The 16576-nt window shown below is 38.4% G+C and overlaps 1 protein-coding gene and 1 long non-coding RNA gene across 6 annotated transcripts in view; one reads left to right on the top strand and one right to left on the bottom strand.

Moving 5' to 3' along the window:
* The first annotated feature begins 11173 nt into the window (after positions 1-11173).
* The window catches only part of LOC113677198 (A-kinase anchor protein 1, mitochondrial), a 28227-nt gene continuing 22824 nt past the window's right edge, over positions 11174-16576 (top strand). Inside the window, exon 1 of one of the 5 annotated variants that reach the window (XM_089190738.1) lies at positions 11174-11237. The gene's annotated coding sequence lies outside the window, so the exon portion shown is untranslated. Of the gene's footprint in view, positions 11238-13484; positions 13727-15805; positions 16271-16576 lie in introns of those variants that run through there. The other 4 variants (XM_089190739.1, XM_089190736.1, XM_027193964.2 and 1 more) reach the window with 4 other exon arrangements.
* The window catches only part of LOC149036264 (uncharacterized), a 32749-nt gene continuing 28461 nt past the window's right edge, over positions 12289-16576 (bottom strand). Inside the window, exon 3 of the long non-coding RNA XR_016182034.1 lies at positions 12289-13796. This is a non-coding gene — a long non-coding RNA (uncharacterized LOC149036264). The remainder of the gene's footprint in view (positions 13797-16576) is intronic.

The raw sequence follows: 16576 nt of genomic DNA, 5'->3' as shown, positions 1-16576 counted from the left end.
GGAAACAATAATTGTCACCTTCGCTCAATCTCATACCGCTGACTGAGAAGTAAAAAGACCCTTCCTGACTACTCAACATTCGGTTTCTACAATTCTACAATGACTCAGTCTCGGAATTACTGGAATTATTAATTAATAATTTTTCTGCCAGTTTCACGTCTGAATCTTTCATATATTCGGGTTTTTCTCCAGTTCCCCCCACTTCCCTCCCCCCCGGCAACCGTTAGTATGGACGGAAATTCCTTCTCCGCGACGCTTAGCATTGGAAGGAAGCCCCATTCGATTGCATCTTTCCGTGAGTTATTGGCGACTTTCCCCTCCTAAAGGATCAGCTGAATGAATTATTTGGAGCTGTATCAAGATCTAATAACATTCTACCTCCTCCTAATCATTTTATCTATTCAATTTTTCCATTTACTGTGCTGAAAATGCGAGAAGTTGAAGTAAATCTCTTCAGGGAGTTTGCGACACAACTTGAGCCACTCGTGAACTTACCAATTGGCTTAAGCTGGCAATAAAAACGATGGAACATAAAAAGGAACCATACCTGTAATTCACTGCTGCTTCTTTTTTGGGCCACGTAAACTGAACGACCCATCGGACAACCATCTTAATAGATAATAGATAAATAGTTTGATAGTTAAAAGAAAATTTTTTAAATAGTTGAAGAAACTTTAATTCGGCCATTTCTCTCTCTTGCCTGAATAGTATAGTACAGTATAGTATCTGGTATGTGTTAAATTTGGCGGCAATTCGAAGAAAGTATATAGAATCGTTTAGCTAAATCAGAAACATCATATTATGATTGTGAATAATATTATGTCAGATTTCTTGTCTCTATCAAATCAGAAGAGATTCATTCCTCTGAGGTCCGCAGACGAACGTGAGTTAAAGCCAAGAGCAGAAAGCTGCAAACTTTTAATGGAGAACATGATGAATTAGGTGAAGTGCAACATGCTGGGGTAAGAGTGGTGCCTGTTACCACAGAATACAAAATAATCCGAAAAGAGAAATGACACCAACTCGTCCCAGGGCTTTTCCCTCGAAAATTGGGGCATCCCAACTCTCAAGGGAGAAGCCCTGGGAACGAGGTTGTAGGGACACCTTGCTCTTCACATCATTTTAGATGGAAGACATATATGACCATATATGAGTCATCTTGAAAAATCCTTTGACAATAAATCTTTTAAGATCCAATCTCACTTTTCTACGATGGGCAAAAGTACAGTTGAAAATACAGAATGGTGAAGAGATTCTGAGAAATATCATTATAACAAAAAATTGGAGCTCCGTTCTGTGAGGTTCAGGGACTATCCCAAACAATTAAGCTTGGTACAGTAAAAGAAAGCGAACAACATTCGAAGCAGTCAATTGATAAAATTTATTATGCGTTAATCATCAAAAGGACAACAGAGAGAGAGAAAAAAAAGAGCATTTCAAACTTTGACCCTATGATTAAAAAAATGAGATTCCATATTGCATTATCTGGTACATCAAAGCGTAGCAAACGGAGAGCGCCAAAATCAAAGGACCAGACCGAAAAAAAATTAGAAAAAACGAAAGACAAGTCTTCGTTATTGAATTTTCATGAAAATCTGTTAGACAACAGCCATGCAGTCAATTATAAAAGAGGTCGTTTGAAGGGCTGCATGCCGTGCGGTAAAGTGAATGACAACATGTAATAATTAACGCTCAACCTTCGGAATTTAGCTATACAGAAAGCTTGGAAGCTTTCTCGAAATATCTTTGGCATAACGTTAATTAATTTGCCAAAATTACTAAATTTACAGAGGGTTTCCGGCCAACTAATCTGGTTTCCGACCACCAGTAGAAAACCAATTTTCCCTTGACAAAGAAAAACAAGCTTTCCTCGCCAAAGAAAAGGGACATGCCAACTCATAAATGCACTTTCTTTTCCTTACGTTGAATTTAGAAAAAAAAAATAATGATCTCGCTCACGCGCAAAGCAGCACGTTTACAAAGAGTTCGCGGGTCGTTTAAAACTGACCATTCATCTTTGAAGATCATTAAACACGCCGTAGAGGAAGTCTAATAAAAAAATATTGATAACGAATGCACTGCCTCGAGTTTAGCGTGGGAAAATCAGTATTGTATCAGTTGATTCTTTGAACACTGAATCCACAAAATGTCGTTTTTTTGAGCCATCATTTTCATTTCGTATTGACTTTTTCGCATCTGGTATAAATAAATACCTGGCAACACTGGATAAGAAACTAGTAACCCCACATTCAAAATGTTTTGTTCTTTCGCTGTCAAAAATTTTCCCACGATTTGAAATTTGAAGCCTTACTCCTACTTGTTCTCAAGTCCGCTCTATTGCCACATGTGTATCGTGTGTTCAGCTAGCACCACGCGTCCGAAGCCCTCAGCGTGGGTCTCCTATTTCCAACTGCTGGGTTACTCTCACACTAAGCTTGATAGAGCAGTTTTCAATTTAATGGCGAAAGTAATCCGGGATTGTTTTAATTTAACTGCATGACGGTCTTTAACCGGTCTAGAAAAATTCGTGCCACCCTCTCGATCAATCAGATACGAGAATCAAACCAATCGCAACTTGGTCACCAGCATTTTCCCGCGCTTTAGAGAGATCGGACCAATGTGTAAGAAGTTTCTATTGGCTCCAGTGATATTTTCCTCTGTTTTGACTGGCCGTTGTGATTACTCACGGGCTTTTTTTTTGGCTCTAAGGCACTCAGTTGAAATATATTCTAACCTACTGCTGTTTAGGAAAGAGCGAAAGCTCCTTACTCTTTAGAGAACACTGAACTCTAGAGAGTGGAGATAATTGAGCATACTTTTATACACCACGTGGCGCTAAGCTCACAGATATCTGTATATTAAATATGTTCATGATCAAAGTGAAATTGAAGCTATTGCTAGATAAAACCACGTTTTATGAATGCCTCCTGCCTTTCAGGCCATTTGCGCGACTGATAATGGAGAGGTTTAGTATAACGTTGGCGGTAAACGGAAGACGCTATATGGTAAATTTCAAAGTCACTTTCGGCGGTTTCAGCCGTTTTTGCGTTAAGAGGAAAACATTTACTTTAGCAATGAACAAGAGAACACTCTCTTGCTATGAACAAGACTCTTTCAGTCTGCTATTTTTCTTTGCGGATTATTTAACGATTATAGGGGAAGTGAGTTAAAACAGCCTTTTTTTCCGCCGTTCAACTTTGTCATAGACACGCCATTTAACTCAATTATGGAGAAAAAAAATTCGTATCTAAAAAAAAAAAAGGATACTCGCATTTTTTCTGTTCGATTCATTTACAGACCAAAAGAGAAGTAAGCGAAGGAAGAGGTGAAACTTAAGAAAAGTCGAGTTTTCAGTAACTCGGACGTGGGTCTCTCCGCGGTCCCACTGGCATAGTGCAAACACACATTTCTTTCACTAGTTGTGCACGTGCGTCTTATTTGGACCGGTAAACCGGAAATTAAATGCATTGCAGCGTAGGCCATAAGGTAACTTAGCAAACGGACATGTCAGTGTCATTATTGATTGTACAACTACAGTCATTAACTTGAGAACACATCAAAACATATGGCATCTCTCACTTATCCAAGGCCACGTGATACTCATACTCTTTCATAATTGATGTGTGTTGCCCCTTACGATGCTTACGTAAATTTTCAATAAAGCGTTTTGATTCGTGATAATTGGGAGACCATACAGTATGAGAAAAGATTCAAATTCAGTGTCATCATTCACAATTTTTAAACAACTTGATTTAATTTATTCACGATGATGTATACCATGTCTTATCACAATTGCCTGGAGCCGGAAAGGGTGAACTTTTATCTAAAACTTTATGCGCCAGAATAGCTGATTTTCGGCTGCCATTATTTTATTTGAGATCGAGAAATTGTTATTCGTTAATTCGAACGTTAAAATGTCAGGAAACCAAAAAAAAAAAAAAAAATGTTTTGGCGCATACGCCCACGTCATCATTCCTTAAATTTCCTTAAATTTTGTTCCTAGAATTAAATATGGCTTCAGACCCGTAAAGTTACTAGAACTTTCAAGGAACGGGCCCGAAGCCAAACGACCTGTAACTTGTACGATAAGGAAAACAACGATTGTCTACAAAGAACTGAGTTTGCGTTAAGCCTGGCTTCCAGCATCGCCTCAAAAAATTCGCATGATCAAGAAGATAGAGGCGACTGTTCATCAAGCCTTACCTCTATTATCTTATGACCTGTAAGCCTCTTGAGAGCTTTTATTGAAAACTATGAGACAAAAATCCCCGTATCAGGGTGGTACACGATAGCGTGGGCAGGGCCTCGAAAATCTGCACGGTTCCGCGAGCTAAAGAGAGAAAGGCGCAAAAAAGAGAGAACGACGGTCATAAATGGTTTTTAATTTAGTTTGGTGGCGCCACGACGGGAAAATATTTGGCGCTCGATCATGAAGCACTAACCTCGCTACGCTCGTTCCAAATATTCTCCCTTGCGGCCCTCCCTCTTTGTCAAAAAGTACATATCATTCCAGATCATATTATACAATCCGTCGGAATCGTCTGGATCAGTCTTTTTTAAGTGTTCACAACCTCGTCGCTAATTCTCCACCACAGAATACATCTAATCACGGTATTCATTTTTCTTTTTTTCTATTTTTTTTTAAAATTCCAATCATGACATGGTAAATCCTTTTAAACTTTATAATTTTTAACTTTCTCCTTTATTTTTTGTTGTTTGTATTCTCTTTCTTTGACCTTTAGTGTCGGGTGTAAAACTAGGCGAAAACTTTGCGAGTGGAAGTCCAAGATAGCATATTCTTCCAACTCAAACATGCAATTAGTGGAAGTGTTGGAAATAGCTTGCGTTAATTTTCTTTTCCCCCCTGCCTACGCTTACAGTGCAGAGATACGATGATGAAAATAGCAATGCAAATAAGGTTTTGATTTAAGCGATATTCGGACAAAACTGCACAGCAATTTTGACAGGCGTGACATGAGCGAGAGGTTTTTTCACTGAAGCCGTTACTTAGTAACAAAGTAGCAAAGAAGATCCGTTTAGTCATAGAAGCAGGTGGGTAATCCATCTATTGTATTTCTTCCTGCATTAGTTGTTTGGATAGGCCCTGTGCTAGTAAAATTCGTCCGCCGAAAAGCGACTTTTCTCACTGATATGTCTGTAACGATTTCATCCGAACATCTGATGCAAAATCAGTTACTAAGTAAATTTACTGAATATGCATATACTATTGCTACCGATAGGGTCTTTCTGTTCTTACTCCCAATTCATTGATACACTGACACAAATTTGTGTCATTTATGGAGGAAGTCATAAACCAACTTGACTTATGCTCGCCATAAAAGCCCACATGTATTTCGCAACCGCCTTTTCTGATCAAAGCTGGATCAGCTGGCTAGGTCTTATGACCCTGAGTGACAAGGACTTCTAATTGTCAACGACAGTGTGGAAAAAAAATTGTCATTGCGCTGGGTTCTCGGTTTCTTCTGTAGAAAATCAAGAACAGGTGAGCCAGAATTTCTCTTTTGAATTGGTTAGCATATCAAGATGTGTAACAAATTAAGACTCATGAGCTAGTTACCTTGAGTAACATGTTCCACGTGGTCGTCAAGTAATATTTAAAGTAACTCTTTTCTCAAAAAAGTATAAAAAAGGCCCAAATGGTCAACGACATTAGAAAAAAAAAAGAGAGGGAGCAAAATCTTAGAAATTTCGGCTTTAAGTCATTCTTATCTTTAACAAGTTTAAAAAAAGGGACAATGGAAAAGTGCCGACGATTTCTTGACCTCAACATGACAAGGTCATAAGAAGTTTTAACTCTGAACTAATTTAATTCTGCGGCAATCACTCGAGACATGAATTCTGATTGGTCATCAAAATTTCTGCTATATTCATCAATCATCGAAAATATGGTACAGAGGTGTTTGTGGAGAATATATTGCAAAAGGCTTACTTACTTTGGAATCGAGGGGGAATTGAATATCCCGCGTGTAAAAATGTGCAAAAACGAGGCCCGCGAAAATGGAGTATCTCGTAACAATATTAAGAGTTTTGTACCTCACGAACGGAGAGGAAAAAAGCCGCATTTTTATTTTCTTGCAATTTTACGCGCAGTGCAACAATCAGGTGTTCAGGTAGAATATCGCTTAGGACATGTTTTTCAGTCTTTAAACTCGATGCGACATAACACGGTTGAAAAAGCTGTTGCCATAATTAAGATGAAAACTAGGTTTATTGTAAACTTCCCTCACGGCATAAGCTCAACCGAAGGTAAAACAAGGCACTGGCTGTTAAACCTACAAGTGTGGTAGACTGAATGATGACTGCCTCTAAAAGACTCAGTTAAATCGCTCTCAGTTAGACAGGTCTCATGAAAAATTTGAGAAATCCAATTAACAAATCTTGCAAATTTGCTCCAATTTGAAACGGTGTAGATTATTGAGTTAGGTGTTGTTAGAAAATATGCTGATCTAAATTTATGAAACGCACTCAGAGTAACAAATGGAAAAAAAATCACTGATTATATTTGATGTCAAGCAAATTCAAGTTGCCACCGTGCATGCTTCAGGTTTGAAATGTATCGCTTCAAGGACAGCTCATTTAGTTAAGCTGTGTGATGTTACTACATGGTATATTATTACACTGATCTAGACTTTCACTCAACAAAACGAGCACCGTGATCGGTTGATTCTTGATCACTTGTCCTGATCAAATTCAAATGTATCCCGACCGGGATACAATTGCGCAGTTGTTGCACGCGTGCCGAATACGCGCGCCGAATGCACGCGCCGAATACGCGCGCCGCATACGCGCACCGCATACGCGCGCCGAATATGATTGTTTAAGGGAAAGTCTAAATATATAAAAAAAACACTTTATGTATGGTTCCTCGGGAAACTAGTTAGTTTTGTGTTCCCTAGAGTCCTGATGTTTCCCTCGACTTCGTCTCGGGAAATATCAGGACTCCCGGGAAAACAAAACTGACTGTTTCCCTCGGGACTATACATTAAGTGTCTAACGTAAGTTAGAGGTGTTCCTTGCAAAATCACTGAACATGCTATAAAGATCGTGCCTGAACCTCTACATCAGTTTTACTGATTTTTTTCCCACTTGTCGAAGTAGAGATATACTTTCACTAAAAATCAAATCTTTTCGATACTGAAAGACAATAGGTATGAAGCAGTTATCGAGTTACCCCGATAAAGCAGATTAAGGGATGAGAACGAGCATCTGCGTTCAGATCGAGGAAAAAAAAAGATTCTCGTTTAAAAGGAACATAAGCTTTGTAGCTTAACAGAATTAAACACTATGTGAAGCAGATAATTCAGGGATGTTGTGTCAAAGTCGTGAGGCAACTGACAAGCTACAAAATTCACGGTGCAATGATGAAACGAGCGTTCGAACTTCACGAATGCTGTTGCTGTAGCATATAGGAAGTGACTTTCGTTCTAGCACTAAAGTCACGTGGACAAAATTCTGTGTTCTTGTGTGCCTGCGCTATCTTTTCTTGAGCAGCGATCATCAAATTTTGCGAGAGCCATAAACAGTTGACACATTCTTAATGAACTCTTATATCTACAATTAAAAAGATAATTGGTTGAGGTAGAAAGGATAGCAAACAAGAGGCTGCAGTGGCCTTGTAAAATAGAAATGGAGCGATAACGTATTTAACGTTTTTGCGAACATTTCTACGCGGCTCGAGCGTGTTGGTCGTGACACCGTTTGCCATGCCTGTGACCATGCAAGTCGAGCTTCCTTAAAAAAAGTATTTCCATAAAGGCCTCGACCATCGAGAAAGGACACAAGATTGCGCTCTGTTTGTTTCAGAGGGCCGTAAATTCCTTATTCTCGTCCCCAACGGCCTTGCAATTTTTTAAATCGTCGGAGCCTGATAATCAGACACTGCAAGGGAAGATATACGACGACTGCAGGGTAATTTTAAACTTGGACTTTTCCCCAGGAAGCCCACGTTATGAGAATACCTGTTACACGTTACACGTAATAAGAATACCTAGTATGCACAAAAGAAGCGAAAACGTCGCTCAAGGCGATAGCCGCGAGTGACTCCAGCTTCTCGAGTGCCAAGCAAACATCTCACGTGTATCGATAACTAAATAGTGTACACTGTGGTGTTTACCATTTGTTTTATAACATAATATTGATACCTTGTAGAAAAAGAGTTCCCTCTTACTGAATCAATCTAACGCGTCAAGACTAAACAAATGCGAAACTTAGTCATTGCTTTTGCTAACGTCGGCAGAGTACACCCTTGAAAAATAGTAGACACTGAGTTGATCAGTTAAAGGGCGCTTTATACGTTGGCTAACATAAGTTATAACAAGTGACGGCGAGCTCACTGTGTATAATTTGCTTAGTTGAGGATTGATGCTGGACTGAACTATTATAAGAGACCTCTGAATGAAAGAAAGAAGGACGCACATATACTTTTAGAAGGATAAAAGAAAGAGCTAATTTTGTCTCCACTACACAACAAATAACACAGTAGTATACACCAAAAAGTTTATTTAGGTAAGCCTGCCGAGGACCAACGCGAGGCTTTTATAAATAAAAGAGCTATTTCATCTGGGTGAAATCTAAGGTAAGGGTGAAGTAAATCATTTTCCCATTATTCAAACATATTTTTTATTGCTTTCACCGAAAGCACCTAGGCTTAACATGGTGGGTGATCATGATCTTTAACAGTTGGAATTTCGGATACTTGTATTAACACAACATGCAAAAACCAAAAGCTTATGCTGTAGCAAATCAACCAATTTCATATTATGAGCTTTATTATACCGACGCAGTTTGATTAGTATTTACTTATGATCTATTGTAGGACAGACGCGTAGATGACGCCACTATTACCAATATTTTGCTTTTGTTTATCTTAGAGAAAAACAAACAGATTCCATCTTGCCGTGGGTCTGTTCAGTAATAGATCACAGAAGGCGTCAAAATGTGGTAGGAAAATCAGTGACACTCTCAGCTGCGCCTCGTGTGCAATTTTAATTTTCTGTTCCTACCACTCTTTGATGGATCTACAGATTAACACCGGTTGTAAATGAAGACGTTGAAAAGCTGAAGATTTATATTCAAGGAGGTGCAATCCGTAACGCAGTCAGTTTAATCTTCATAAAGAAGTTGACAGCCTGTTGTACTTATTATACAGAATATTATCTCCATTTCTCGGATCAAGAATAACAAGCTAAACACTGAGAAAATGCAGGAACCAATTATTATTGGAGAGCAAAGAACCCTAAGACAGACACACCCACCTCTCCGGCGACCTATGTAAATGCAATCGATACCTCGTTCATTGTCTATTAAAAAACATTCGATATAATATGTAAAGTGTTTATCTTGGAACTGCTTCAATTAGCACAACGGATTCTCATTAACGAAGTGAACGTGAAGGCGAACGAAAATGTGTCACTTAGTTACAATTTTTTTTCGTCAATCCATCATTTTTTTTCCAGATGAGTAATTTTTTTCCCATTTCAAACGAATAACTTTAAGTCGAGAATTGTTGACAAAGCAAAGCTAACCCTAAGCAAAGTATAAGTCTCTTAGATTGCGTGCGGATTGCGCGTGGAAACTCGTCGCTTGCAATCACAATACTATCGAGTCCAAACTTGATTTTCAAAATCTGAAAAATAATTGAAAGAAAACTTGACTTTTTTTTCATTGAGGCACTGAATATTTCTTTGAACAAGGAAAATATACATTATTTATTTACTCCGTGAACATTGCTTGATTTAGTTAACAACTATTGCGCAAATGTAATTGCGCGCCCACGACAAATGTCGCTAGGACTCTTACTATTTTTGGATTCAGAGCAGCTGGTACAATTATAAATAGCCTGACAAATTGTATTAATCCTGACTGCCTATAGTTAATTCTCATGTCTGAAAAAAAAAGATATGAATATTCTCACGAGCTCTCACGAGAGCAAGGCGCGATCGTGATAAAAATAGAACCTGGGTTAGAAGTCTTATCACTTTCAACCCTCAACAGGATGAACTTTACATGCAAAAAAAAAAGATGAAAAACCTTCAGAAAATAACCCAAATGTAATGTGCATAAGTTAACAACTGAGTTAAAAACCATTGCGCAAGGAAAATAAGGCGCCCGCGGCTAATCTCATTAAGATTCGTATACTTTTTGGATTTAGAGCGGCTGAAACCACCATAAAAAGCCTGACAAATCAATCGTGACTGTCTACAGATAATTTCCATGTCTGAAAAAACACGGATATTTTTATGAGCCCCAGTGATAACAATGCGCGATTATAAAAGAACAAAGGAGCTAGCTCTGAAGTCTTACAAGTTCGAACTTTCGACAAGATACAACAATATTAATGCAAACCCGACAAAGAAATTTGCGTATGTAGCGCACATAAGTATACTTGCATGCACAAACGCCAGGAGACGAGACTGCAGACGTTAGGTAGCATACAGGGAAATATTATTTATGATCCTCTGGCACTCGTATTCTTTGGTGTCAATTTTAATACCAAGATCTGTTTCGAACTCTATTATGGCCAATCACGTGATAAAAGGCATCGCTTGACCACAGAGAAAGTCAAGTCTAGATCACCGCGCATGTGTAGTCAGGCGTATGTTGATGTTTTAAACAATTAGTTTTAAACTTTACCTGACTACAAGTGAAAAGATTGATACGTGGGCACGTTTTCTTTGCCTTGACCTTTTGCAGGATTGTTGAGCAATTGCTTTCGTGGAGTGTGAGAACAAACAAAGTGTTTAAACAGTCATAAAATGAATAAAAAATTCAGAGGATTGAGTGCAATTTAAATCATAATAGAAGTTTAGCTGTTTTGTAATCAAATCAAGAACATTTATTGTTTCCCGTGTATACAGTTCATTTCCCATAGAAGTTGATTTTTTACTAAACTGTACGATTAGTACCATCGTTAAAGTGATATTGTTGAATGCAGTGAGCACTTCAATTCTCTTTCATTCAACGCTTCCTGAAGCTCAGACAAACTTAAAGGTGGGTCAAAATAGAAAAAAATATTGTGAAAGAGCAGAATTTCGCAATATTCTACGTACGAAAAAATACGTTTAGTTGTTGTTACGTAATGAAACCACAAGTGATGACTTGAAAAATTTATGACCTGAACTTGTATAAAATATATAACTTGAAAAGATCTGTGGTCTTACGGCGGGAGCCTTAGGAGCGACAGCTGGAAGGTCTTTGGCGTGACTTTGAATTTGATGGTAAGTTGTGACTTCTTAATTATTTTAAAGAAATCTTTTTGTCATACTAGTGCTACAAACAACGATTCAGAGACACACTTCAGTTTCAAAAAAAAGGTTTTAGTGACAAAAAAATGAATTGATGGTAATTCCTTGGAATTGAGAGTAACATGAGATATCTGTTTAAATAACCTAACTGTTCTGCACAGTCTATACAGTGATCTGAAGAGGATACAGAAAAATAGGTCACCGCGCTTCACAATGCGATATGACCAACGCAGATAATTGTTAATACAACTATCAAACTGCATGTTAATACTATACAGTGATTTAACCTTCGTCGGGTGAGCACAAACAATACTATGCTGAAATAACTCTTATTTAAATGACAAACTGCACGTGATGCATTCGTTGTTAAGTGTTTCGTTACTTAGGTTTCTTAGCTCTTGACTTTCTCAGCTCCAGTACAGTCTCCTAGTTTGCGAGCAAGCTCTCATCAGCCCTACGGCACAATTAGCGAAGCTTGCGGGTTTTCGAGGGGGCGGGTGACGAGAGCGTGCAAGAGGCTGGGTGCGCGAAGGATCTGCAATTGTCTACTTCGCAGTTTATCATTGCCTGTCGCGTGACGTTGCGTGACACCGCAAAAGTTAGTTATGAAAAAGAAACAATTCAATTTTCATTTCACAGTAAGGTCGCACGTAAATAAAAGGCACCGGTTATATGGAATCGCAGATATTTTTTTTTGTACACTACTGAAGGCTTCGTTCAAATTAGCACCATACCATTTTTCTAAGATGATTCTTGGAGTCAGTTTAACGACACAAAGAAGAGGAGGCCATTTTGATGCGTGCCTAAGCGAGAGCTCTAAAGTTAGTCTTTTTTGCGCGCTATTTCGCGCAAGAAAATTTATAATTCACAGTGGGGAACAGAGTTACATTTTAATGGCGAAATTCTCTGGGATATCAGGAAAACCTACGTGCCAAATTAGATAACAAGATTACTTCATCAAAGGCAGTTTTCGAATGCGCGTATAAAAAAATACTGAGATAAGCAAAGAAGTAGCCGTATATTCCAAGGCATTTCCCGGTTTTATTTAGCTACATTCAAGATACAACGGGTGGCTAGCCATAATGAACTTAAAAAAAATGCATTTTCGCTGCTTGTCGTCTATGAGAAGGAGATGACGATGATCTTTTGGATATTTATAATCTAAGTTTTTATTTTTTAGCCAGAAATGTGCATTTTTTTAATACATCTTAGGTAACCCAATATCAGCTATTATAATTCAGATTATTCCCCTCCACAGGAAATGGGCAACTAAGCCAGGCGAATGCAAAAAAGAAAACAACAAAAAGGAACTGCTTTCAAATTTAAATCCGCACGAAAGCAAATTTTTATGTAAACTATGTGGGATGGAAAAGGGAGCTGCATACTCCTTTTCATCTAGAAATATCACGTAAAAAACCCACACAAAGGGTCTGTATATTCAAAACTGACGCAGTCGCTCACCTTTACTATATTATTCCGCATCACAACTTCAGTTTAGCTGATCTTTAGAAACGTTTGTTCATGCTTCCTTACTTTCGAAGTATTAGATAAATTACAACTTACAGGGAAAGTTTAAGGCAAGTTTACGATTTTTTCAGTTTAAGCGAGATATGAGCTCTATGAACTGAATTTTTAAAACGAAGTTGCCAATGTTTGCATCTATGGGGTACATTATAGTCGTTCGTTGACAAAAAAGTACTCGCGTAGTTTTAACATTTTTCGAACGAGTGAACAGACAGCCCTGATTAGTAAATCGATACTATAAGAAAGGTTAAATGACTTATCGGTAAATTATTGATCGCAACATCTTCCCTGTATTTCTACTTTACCCACTGTCATGCTCGATCGCGCTTTGTCAAGTTGCGAATTGAAAAAATTCTGCGCTAACGTTTCGTCTTATGCAATCTGCTTCAGTGTAACACATCCTCAAACATCTTTACACCTTTCTAAATTATTCACAACTAGTTTTTTTTTTCAATTAACCAGCAATTAAAGTATTATCTAGAGTATTATTTCGATTTCTAACTAAAATCTGAATCGAAGTTTAGAACTACGTATTAAAGAACTGGTCCAGAACATATCGTGACGTTGGTGTACCAGCCAACTCAGTCCATCTGACGCGTGCAAACATGTTGGGCGTGAGCAGAGGCGTGCGCACGCGCACGTTGAAACCCAGCCTGAGTTAAAATGTCGTTAATAGTTAAGGGGGCTGTAGTCAATGACTTATAACTAAACCACTGACTCATCGAGGTGGGATTATTTTAAAAGGAGCTAAGATCATGCAAGACGTGATTAAAAACTCAAGTATCTTAAAACACAAACATCTACATGACAGTTCCACACACGCCTTACAAGCAAACCCACATGCCTTATATTGTATTACATGGTGCGTTTTTTATCACAAGTTGTCGAAGTTCAGCGAAGTCAGATGCTGAAGAACGGAGGTTCAGCGTGTACACTAGGTAAGCTTAATTTTTTCATGGGTCTTAGCGAGCGATTCAGCTGGCCGCCATGAACAACGTTACATTTGATCTGCAAATTAAAGAAACAGGAAGTTCAGATTAAGGCTAAGACATTAGCAAAATTAAAGTTCGCATACTACTGCATGGTTCGCCACAACGACCGGCAATCAAGGAACTTGAGTCAACTTCAAGATCAATTATTTTGTTCTAATTCAACTCAATGTCATAATTTTTTGGGCATTATTATTTGTGTTAATTCTTAAACCAAAATGGTAGTTTTAAAGTAAATCTACTATTAATTACTCTAGCTCTTTTTAAAAACAAATGTTTAATCGTAAACCGCAAACAACGCGGTAAGTTCAGTTTAAACCAGTTTAACGGTTTTTGTTCTTTTTCCTGATAGCTTTAGGGACTAGCATCAGATTTTGTTTTTGAACCCAGCAAATTAGCATTTGTCAACTAAATGAGCTGCTGTAGTCAGTCAATGACAATCCGTTTACTCTTCTCTCTTTTTTTTTTTTGCTATTGAGCTGTTTTTTTTAAAACTTTTATTCGCCTCTGCGTTCGGTCGAGTCTTTGAAAATGGCCGGTGAGTTCTCTGAGGTTTATCAAGATCCGAATTCGAACTGTAAGTGGTCGGATCAAATGTAGGTCGTCCAAATAGATTGCGCAATTGCAATCGAAAGCAGATTAATTATGTCGGTCTGAAAGCATATTACATACAGCGTCAAATAGATGTGGATAAAAAACGATGGTAGCAGATTACGAGTCGACAGTCGCTATTTCGAATCCTGTTGACCAAAGAAATTTATTGAGCCTCTCATTTGAAGCTTTTTTGAAAAAATATTGTTGTCATAACACGAGCCGAACACAAACACAGATAATGAACGGGTCGCCATTTTCGGCTTATTCGCTACTCAGGTTTTTTTTGAACTTCATTGTTAAGTGAGAAGGGGAGATTAATACGTAGGACGTACCATGAGGATTTTGTTTTGGTTAGATCAGTTTTTCAACTTAAAAGCTATTTGAAAAAGTCGATCAAAATTTGCTTCCTGAGGGGGTATGGTGCTGAAGTAGATGCAGTTCACGGGTTGTTTTAAAAAGCCTTAAGGCACCGGTGGTTGGGGCACGTAAAACGGCAAAACGAAGTGTGAAAGAACAAAAGGACCTTGTGGGTTGAGATTTGGGCGCTCAAGCGTGGGACAGTTCTTAACCACCTCTCGGTGGCAGCCATTTGAATGTCAGTTGGAGATTTGACTGATATAATAGGTGCCTTGGATAAGGCTGGAGATAATGCGAATCGCGGTGAGATTCAGTGCGTACTGAGAAGCGATTCGGTTTGAAAAAATTCAATCAGGAAAAGTAGTAAATCGAAGTCTTTCTAAACCGATCGAGCAAATGTGCTGAGTAATAATTCAAACATTACTTAACAATCAGCGAAATTATACATTAGCATGTGTGCATTTATACATCAGTTCCATGGCTAGAGAGGATTTCCGTATTTTTACTGGGAAAGCGGAAGAAAAAGCGAACGACAGCCGTCACATCGCGACTAAGCGACTTTAAACAGCAGATGAAAAACAGAGCTATTTTTAAGATATTGTTAAAATGATTTTTTTCATTCGGACTCAGACACACACTCAGTCATTCGGGTGGATATGTAGGCTGCATTTGAGGTCGTTTTTTCAGAGTCGGCGTTTGGAAGGCCGAGGTGGACGTTTTTTGAAAAACACAGTTATGACTTGAATAATAATTCTGTCTTAAAAAAAAAATTTACGTGCAACTGAAATATAATCTATTTTAGTGGTCTACGACAATAGCAACCTGAAAGTGTTAATGTCTAAGCCTATATTCTCCGACAGAAGGGACAGAATTACACCAAGCCGTAATAGCTATTATGCTGAACGCGCGACTAATCAGAAATATAGCGACAATATTATGTAAACTATTAAAATTTCTGCGATGCCATAGTAACTTTATTACAACAGTTTACTCTTGTTGTACATATTAGCGATGAAGCTATTCTTTCGTTCTGTCGTTTTTTGTTCTTATGTAAGTCTCTGTTTCATGCTTTGCGGCAGGATATAACCGTTAGCGATGCAAGAGAAAGTGAAGAATCTGTTCACCATGTTAGCGCGTGGGAGGTACACTCGCGCCTTATGCATTGTGGGATAAAATATTCTCGCGTGGGAGTTGCACGTGGGCCGCCAAAGAAAATCTGCAGCACTCATGAATGAAATTGACAGAGTTTTACTAGAAGGCGTTGTAGGTTTCGGGAGAGGATGTTCTTTATTGCGAGATCGATGCCTTGATGGGAGGAATTCCGACAATTTTCACTCGCGAGAAAGAGAGACATATCGTGTTGTGGTACTCGATGGTGTGACAGCTCCTTGTTCATCGAGTAGTCCCGGCAAATTCAAACTTAGATTATCCATGCGAAATATTCTCATTGATAACTGATTTAAAGGATTGTTGTGGTTTTTTAAACGACGGTAGAAGGATTAGGGTGGCCATTTGGGGAGAGAAATAGCGAGGAATTTTCAAGTAAGTGCAAAGATCGATGTGTGTAGTTTGTAGTTCACCAAAAGAATGCAAGTCAGTCGCACTTCGATCGTAAGAGCTCAAAATGCCACGGACTCACTTCAGAACAGCGTGCTTTTATTTACATTGATTAAAATTTCTTGGAAAAAGCGCACCAAAAATTTGTTTCAAGCCGAAAAAAAAACTTTTAAATGTCAGAGAGATTTCCAATGGGATATTGCAAAGTACTCTACAATAGTGCCAAGTAATAACAGTCCAGCGGAATTCCGGTAAAATGTCTAAATCTTGGCTTCAAAGACTTTGCATATA

Source organism: Pocillopora damicornis, chromosome 12, assembly GCF_964200805.1.
Source record: "Pocillopora damicornis chromosome 12, jaPocDami1.2, whole genome shotgun sequence".
Lineage (NCBI taxonomy): Eukaryota > Metazoa > Cnidaria > Anthozoa > Scleractinia > Pocilloporidae > Pocillopora > Pocillopora damicornis.
The sequence above is the reverse complement of the archived record's forward strand: the minus strand, read 5'-3'. Positions and strand labels throughout refer to the sequence as shown.